Raw genomic sequence first — 8,976 nt, 5'->3', positions numbered from 1 at the left:
CACCACTTTCACAAGATAATAATATTGTAGACTTACTTTCCATATCAATAAAATTTTATCCGTATAGAATTTTTTTTTTTTTTAAGTAAACATATTATAGATGTATTTTAACAGTTACAGGATACAATAATTATAAAAAATTATAATATTCAACCCAAACCAATAAATATAATACAAAAAAAAAAAAAAAATTATTGGATCAATGACTTGACTATCCCATTTCCTACAAGGGGAAGTTGCTTAAAGCAATCCATAACTAAAAGTCATGATAAAGTGATTTGTGCTGCATTTTGTTAGTTTGGACTTACTGCAAAAGATTTCTACTACCTCTTTTCCATAATCCTTAGTTAGTAGAAGTGAAAACATAGGCCATTGGCTTTCTAATTAAATAAATTTACAAATTCACATAATTTAAAATGGTACGTTAGATTGTAAATTTATATTTATTATAAAATAGATTTAACGTATCATATGAAATAATGTCAGTTTATAAATTTATTTTTATATAATTTATTTATAACTGTAACATTTATCTTTGACTTTGTTCTTTTTCTTCAACACTCAAATCAAATGGTACTAAGAAAAGAAAAGGTAATATTATGTTCACTAGATCCAAATGAAAATATATCATGTATCATAAGGATCAAGTACAGTTTAATCCAATGGTACTAAATAAGGAAATCATTAATTTTTTTTCCTATTTATTTATTTAAATTTTTTCTATTTATTTATTTATTTGTATTATCATCTCATTTATTTAATTATATGTTTATTTATTAAAATATAGTAAATATGGTTTAAGCCGTGGAGGCAGGAAAAGCCGACAGGAGAAACCAAACGAGTGTGGACCCCCACGGCCCACGCCAATATCCCTTCTTGATTTTCAAAACCAACTGTCTTCAATCACGAGGCTTATTATCCGGCCACTTTTTATTTTATTGGAAAGACTAAAAAGACCTCGTCAGTTTACCAATTGCCCAAAAAGAACCTTGTAATTGAACAATTTTTGTCAGCTGCGGAATGGACGTGCTATGTCGTCTTTAGGCTGTGGGTCCCGCGGAAGAATATGGGTGTTTGGTAGATAATAAATTCTTTCTTTTTTTATCTCGTTCCGAGTTAAATAAAAAAATAAAGGAAAAAAAAAAAAACGCTTTTATTTTCTAAAAGTAAAATAATAATAATAATTTCTACAATTGAATAGTAAGCAAGTCTTCTGCACTTCTCTGAATAAATTATTTTTAAAAAAATATATGAAACTTATAACTTCAAAAATTATATATAGAAGTTCCGTTTAGATATTGAACTAAATTTTTTATGAATAATACTAAGTTGAGATGTGAAGTGAATATTATAAAACTCATTTAAGATAAATTTAGATGTATTATGAGAAGTTGACAAGAGTTGTGGGTATCACGTGTAAAAAAATTTTAAGTTAAGATGAGTTTAATAAGTTGAGATGAGTTTAGTGATTTGAAAATTAAGTATTTAAATATTAGATTCAGTTTAAAATTAGATTGAATTAAATTGATTTCAGTTCAGTTTAAATTCCAAACAAAGCCTTAGTATAGCAAAACTAACTCTAATTAAACTTTCAAGTCGTGCTCTCTTCCCTCTAAGTTATTGTTGGTGCTCTTCTCTCCCTAACAGGCACTACTCCTCACTCAATTGGATTCTCCAATTTAGAAAATCATAGTGTCTAGGTCCACCTTTCTTCTCAGTTATCTCTCAAATATATCAAGCACATGATGAACCACACACATCACGGTCAAAGTATATATATATATATATAGTTCCTTCGTATTGTCAAGAAAAATGAATATTTATAATAAGTTATATAAGTGGCCCTTAATTCAGATATATTTTTTTGCTTTCCAAGAGCTTCACCATTGTTTTAACTAATATTTTGATTGTTGGAAATAAACGAGGTTGGTGCCAAAGCCCCACCAATAGAGATGGTCTTTCTCCCAAAAAGAAAAGGAAATTACCATAGAAAAAGTTCAATCATGACTGCCTTACAAAAGGCAAACATAAGACAAGTCAAACAGGTGGGAATCAAGGGCCACAAACTTTGCAAATTATAGCATTGTTATAATCAATTACCATGATCAAAGTGTTCTTGTCGATACGGATTCATCTTCCTTTGTGCCCATTAATGAAGAAACAAGCCCCTTTTGGATTAATGGTACTTTTGTTACGGTATCCCTTAACAGCAATTTGAATATTATCTATAATGACTTATGCTACATTTAGTCGTAAAGAACACAAGCGTCAAATATTTACTTTGAAAAAAAATAAAGTTTATTAATAAAAAATTAATTTTTTTATGTAAATTTTATATTTATTTATATTTTTTTAAAAAAATTATGCGACATTTATGAACTTTACGACTGTAAATATTATTTATTCATTGTAATATATAATTACCTGCACATGGTCACCCATAAACGTACAGTTTTTGTTTAGGTTTATGTTCTATTAATATATATCTTTGTTAATCTTTGAATACGACTTCGTAACTTTTTCATTGACAACAACGCGATAAGTGGAGTGAATTCTATGTCGGCAGTCGGCACCGTTCACCTTGTATCAAATGAATAATTTATGATGCCAAAAAATTCTCAAGTACTCCTTGTCCTACCTTATGGACTATAGGTAGGAGAGAGATTCGTAGATAAAATGAGCGATATTAAATAATATTAATAAATATTATAAAACTTACTTTATATGTTTATCACTCTCTCACCGGAGATCCTTTAGTTTGGATACGAACTTGACGGGATTATAATCCATTATGATGCAATCTCTTGATCACCACAGGTAGGGTTGAAAAAAAAAAAAAAGAGAAATACTACACATCATCCTACACTACACACTTTATATATTAAAATATTATTTTTTATTTTTTATTTTATTTTATTCTTATTAAACTAATTAAATTATTTTATTTATCATCCACACACTACATATTTATTATAGAAAAAATAAAAAAAAATTAAAATAAATATGATGTGTAAAGTGTGAGGATGACAAATAAATTTTTCCAAAAAAAAAAAATAGACCTGAAAATTAATCGGCTGAACGGACCAAACCAGATTTATGGGTTCGGTCGAATCCATTATCAATCCTTAAGAATTGAAATCGGTTTAATATCAATTTTTATATTTTAAATCGAACTAGACTAGTATATATATTTTTAAAATTTTATATTATATATAATTTCTTTCTATTATAATATATATATTATATATTACAATACTAATGAATATAAGATGAAATATTAATTTTTATAATTGAATGAAGCCAGCTCACGTTACGCTAGTCTAATCACACAGGGAGAACACATTATTGGAACATAATATTCAAATGAAAAAGCGTCTTTACCAGACAGGTTTTTTTTTACACTTGAGGTAAGTCTAATTCTAAATTCTAGAAAAGTAGACAGTATAGAATTTCAGCCAAGCCTACTATTTTCTCATGCATCAAACATGAAAAAAGTTACTCTGAGAATACTTGTTTTTAAAATATATGTATATATATATATATTTAAAGAGAAATCGGGCCTCAAGTCTTATGTAGTGTCATACGTATAAATGATAAATCGAAAAATTGGATTGAACTGGATCAAGATCAAAAAAATATTTCAATTTCGGTAATGAATCAGTCTGTATTGATTGTTAAATTTCTAAAACTAATATCTATCAATTTGGTCTTAAAATTTGTCGAAAAACCAGATCAGTTATATCTCTAACTACAACACCTATCTTATAGGTCAATCTTGTTTATAGAGAGAGAGCTCATTATCTAAGGGGCAAATCAATGAATCTCTGCAGAAAATTTCTGCTTTCTCTAAAGGTTCCAAATTGCATCTTAAAAGAAAGATCAGGATTGTTGTAGCTACAAATAGATTATATAAAAATAATCTTACAAATTGATATGTTTTTATGTGATCTCTTATATCTGTTTTATAGTAAAAGTAAATTTACAATCTGACAAATCATATCAATCTACGTCAGTTTGTAAGATTATTTTTGTATAATCATTTTTTGACTGAAGTATTTCTATAAAAGAAAATGCTTGAAATTTTATAACAATAACAAAAGAAAGCAAGGTTAACAAGCTTTTTTTTTTTTTGTTTTTTTGTTTTTCCCCCTAATTCTCTGATTTTCGGTGGTTGCCGTGCATGTTGTTATGGTACAATTGAAGTGGGTGTACACGATATAGTTTCATGCAATGAATGTTCCTTAATTTTGTATTTAGGTAGACGCGTTTTTGGTAGTTCAAATATCAGCTGTGTTCATCTAATATTGGTTATTGATTATATCACCGGCCATGCATTGTCTGAATCAAGAGTCAACTACCTTGCATGCACGCTTTCTTCAATATGCCTACCAAATGCACTAAAGATTTCAGAATAAACGTACCAAATATTAATGGTTTGGCCAGATCTAGCTGCAATGTATTACAAACCCAATCTTACCTCTTGCCATATTCAGACATTAACCCTCAAATGTTTCAACTACTTCGATCTTATGGTTGATTCAGTTTGTTAATATTTCATAGAGGCCACCTCACAGCATGTCAATTTTGGATTATTAGTCACTTTTTGAATTAACAATGCCAAAGCAATAGCACTTGTTAATTTCATTTTATTGACATTGCGATTAATGGTGTTTTGGACGTGTTTCACTTCCACCAACACATGATCTCCTAAAACCAAAGAGTAAGATGGGTTGGAGGTTCGAGAGAACGCCTCCGATGCCTAAGTCAGTGCTCAAATGACTATTTCAATTCTAATGAATCAGATGGATCTTCATACCTGAGCTTTCCGTATATATAAGGCTTGTGATAAATTCACTACTTATGAGCTAGTAGATTTATCTGCTATTCGAAATCCAATCATGTGGATAAGGGGTATATTTGATGTATAAATCTAATAGTAACAGTCCTTATTCAATAAAACTTTCAAATGGTTTCCTGTTGGTATATATGGGAGATGGATTGGACCAATGAATTGGGCCTCTGAGGCTGGTCCCTGTTCTTACAAATGCAAAGGGCAACAAGTCTACTCGACTGCCCAGGTTGATTTAGGCCTTTATAGACATTCAATCCTCTCCAAAAGGTGACTGAATGGTTTGAAGAATATGGACATTTGAAAATTATATATCATAAATGATATAAATATAAAAGAATAGAAGGAACTAATGCCATTTAACATAGTTTGGAACTGGATTTAAATCCACAATCCTAATGAGGACATCCACAGGTTCGATGATGAAATCCGGTATGGAGATTTCATGTAAAATTACAAGATATATATATATATATATATCAAGCTCTCACACTTACTTCAACAGTGATTTCTCTCATACTAGAAATTTTCCATCTTGTATATTCCAAGAAGAAGAAGACGACTCAGTCCCCTTTAGGTCTTCATCTAGATCAGTTTGGATGCTACTAAATCATAAACCTAAGAGCACTTGGCTTCTTATAACTCAATCACTTTGTAAAGTTGACCAACAAGCATTTCAAATTTACTAGATAGGTGATTAACTCTAATCCATTAATTCACTTGAGGGAGCAATAAATTAGAATTTAATTTGATTTCTGCATGTAGGAGTGTAAAGAATTTCAGTCTGAATCGAAAAAATCAACCAAATCGATTGGTATTAATCGATCTGGGTTGAACCTATTTAGAAATCGATTAGTTTCAATCTAAGAAAGTAGGAAATTTCGATTTTCATATTTTTAAAATAATATTTTAGATGATCTTTTATAAATTTTGAAGTAGTTGTATATATTGAAAGCAATTAATTCTGTAATTTTCTTCTAACCTAATTATTTATGCTTAAATTATATAAAATATTGAAGGTTAAGAATTTCAAAATAGGGTATTAAATATTAATATACATTACACTTAATTAAATTACTTAATTAGTTAAGTATATACTTAGACAACTTAGATTAAATAACTTCCTTAATTACCTATTTAATTTTATCATTTTATACAATTTTTTGTCAAAGACTTGAAAATAAAAGGAAAAAAATATAATTTTGCTAGGTACAATCGATATACAAGCGGTAGGTAAACGTGAGGATCAAAAATAAGTAAAAGTATAAAAGCAAATTAGCCGGCCTCTTTCTCTCTCTTTCTTCTTCCCAGAAACTTTTCTTTCTTCTTCAGTATCTTCTTTCTCCGTTTATTGTCTCTCTTTCTCTTTTTTTCCTTTTTTTTTTCTCGGGTCAGTTATTTTGTGGCTGGTTTTCTTTTTTCCAAGATTTTACAAATTTTATCTCAAGCAACTCTCTCTCTCTCTCTCTCTCTCTCTCTCTCAAAGTCTGAGTCATGCTATGTGTTGAGGTTGCTTGTGTGGAGAAACCCGATACATTGAAACCTAGTGAAGAATGGAGAGGAAGGCAAGAACTATCTATTGTTCCTTCCAATAGCGGACAACTTGACCCACAAAAGGCTCTTCAAAGTAGTTAAAGATCAACCTCATCCAAGTGCATATATTGTACATGTACGTTACCATTTGTAACAAAGTTGATTAAAAAAATGAATTTTATTGAACTCTTGGGTTGAGTTTCATGATCTTTTAGGGTATGGCTAACACAACATTTTGGGACATGCCAATTGCAAAACTTTGAATCTTTTCTCAAATGAAACTTAGCTCATTTGTATTTAAGGATTTTGTGCATGAAATTCTTGGGATTCAATCAAGTACTAACCCTAACTAAATCACTCTTACGCTCTTTTGCAATTTAAATTTGGTGCTCCCAGTGAGTTTTTGCCAACATTTTTTTTTTTTTTTGGTTTAGAGTACAGATTCATTATTAGTAGAACTCTCCCTTGAAGCTCTTTATTGTTGAGGAAGAAGGAAGAGAAGGTCGTTCAGAAAAAGGAATTTGTACTTTACTAGGATTTTTGTCCCGAGAAAATCAAAGGAGAAGAAAGAAATGAATCTTGTTTTTTCTTTTTTTCTTTTTTTCCCCCTCAAACTTTCATTTTCCTTCAGAGAACATTATATTCTTTATATGCAACTCTTGTTTCGTTTGTTTACTGTAGACCACAAATGAATGATTATTCCCAATTGTGTTTTATATTTTTTCTTCTCTTGAAATATTCTTCAGTATTTGGAACATCTGTACAAGATATTCATTTGTAAAGATATATTTCTTGAAATATTTTTTTTTAAAACATAATTAATAGCCCAAACAACTTGTTTATTGAATTAATCAAAATTGAATTGAGTTTGGGTTCTATAAATTGCACTGTTCATTCACAGCATTAAAGCTAACAAAAAATTAAAAGAAAAGAGAAAAACTCTACACCTTATATACGTGGTGGAATGGTGAAGATGATATCACCATAGAAAATCCATTCTAAAGAAAAATTACAGAATGGAGGGAAGGAATATGAAAAATCTAATAAACAAATGGAAAACGGAGATTTTTAGATTTCTTGGATCCTTCAATGATTTAAACCCAAAAATGTAGGCCGAATTTTAGAGAGAGAGAGAGAGAGGGGGGGATGGTATACGGTTCTACTAGCTAGCTAATGAGTTTGGACTGCAACCTTGCCAAGTTGGTATATGGTTCTAGAACCAGAGGGCCATCTGCTGAGAAGGAAAAAAAAAAAAAAAAAAGGTTGACAAAGAGGGAGGAAGAAAGTGGCTGCATGGTGGGAGCAATTAATGGAAAGAGAGGGAGTAAGAAAGTAGGGGTCATCTATGCAAGTTGTCAGACGATTGTAACTTAACTGCACCCACCGATTGTATAAAGAGTTTTCCAAAAAAATAAGACACAGATTGAAATACCCTAATAAGATCAACCGAACTGTACTTATATATTGGTTTGGTCTAGTCCAATACAATATTTTAGTGGACTAAAAGAATTGGTCTGATCCAAAACTCTCCTCCAAGACATATTGTGGGATGATACACTTACTTACCCTCTTACCACCCCTTTACTACTCTAGTATATTTGAAATTTTTATTTTTTTATTATTTTCTTTTAAATATTTTTTTAAGATACTTAATCATTAAGAGAAATTTTAAAAAATATACAACTTCACTAATAGTTACTTCCTTAACCATTAAGTAAACAAAAAATTTTAAAAAAAATTGAAAAATTAAAAAGAGTAGTAAAAGAGTGGCAAGAGGGTAGTAAACCTATCATTACTCCTGAACCTATTACACCCCTATCTATATGTATTTTCAAGAGATAGAGTTTTTAAATTTTATATGTTGTCTAAAAATAATCTAATAATTTCTCTTATATTAATTTCTTAACTGGCCACCCTACAATTAAGAAATATATATATATATATATGATAGTTTTTGAAAACATTTTTAGTTGTGTTTTTTATAATGCTTTTATTATCATGAAAATTATTGTCACTTTTGACCTAATAAAAATGTGTAGAAGGCATCAAAAACCTTTTTCATTACCAAATTGATTTCGACGCAACACACACAAAGACTTCATGCATGCAAAAGCTCATCGAATGGGATGTGTGGCTCTATAAAGAAGTCACATAGAAGGACAACTAATTTTGACCACTCATCAAGTGTTAATTAACACCCCAACTTTGGTTAGCTTACCAAAGGGTTACTAAAACTGCATGTATATATATAGCAACAACATTAAAAAAGTTAGGACAATCGTATTCATGTTTTAAATAGTAAGATATCATGTGACGTGACAATCTTAACCAATAATGTAAATTAGTGTCAATTTTCAGTTTTGTGATAATTTAACGTGCACAAAAAAATATTCATTCGGGAATGCAGATAAAAACAAGCTCAAAAGATAAATTTCAATCCCCATTTTTTTTCATTTCAAAATTCCTTATTTGTGATAGGCAGCCCTGGCTAGCAAAAATAACATGGTGGGACTACTAGTAGCATAGCATGCATGGTGGAGATCGGTAGAGAGAGTGCTACCCATTTTCACCTGTCACTGTTTGCACCAATTGCT

Source organism: Carya illinoinensis, chromosome 7 (assembly GCF_018687715.1).
Source record: "Carya illinoinensis cultivar Pawnee chromosome 7, C.illinoinensisPawnee_v1, whole genome shotgun sequence".
Taxonomy (NCBI): Eukaryota; Viridiplantae; Streptophyta; class Magnoliopsida; order Fagales; family Juglandaceae; genus Carya; species Carya illinoinensis.
The sequence above is the reverse complement of the archived record's forward strand: the minus strand, read 5'-3'. Positions refer to the sequence as shown.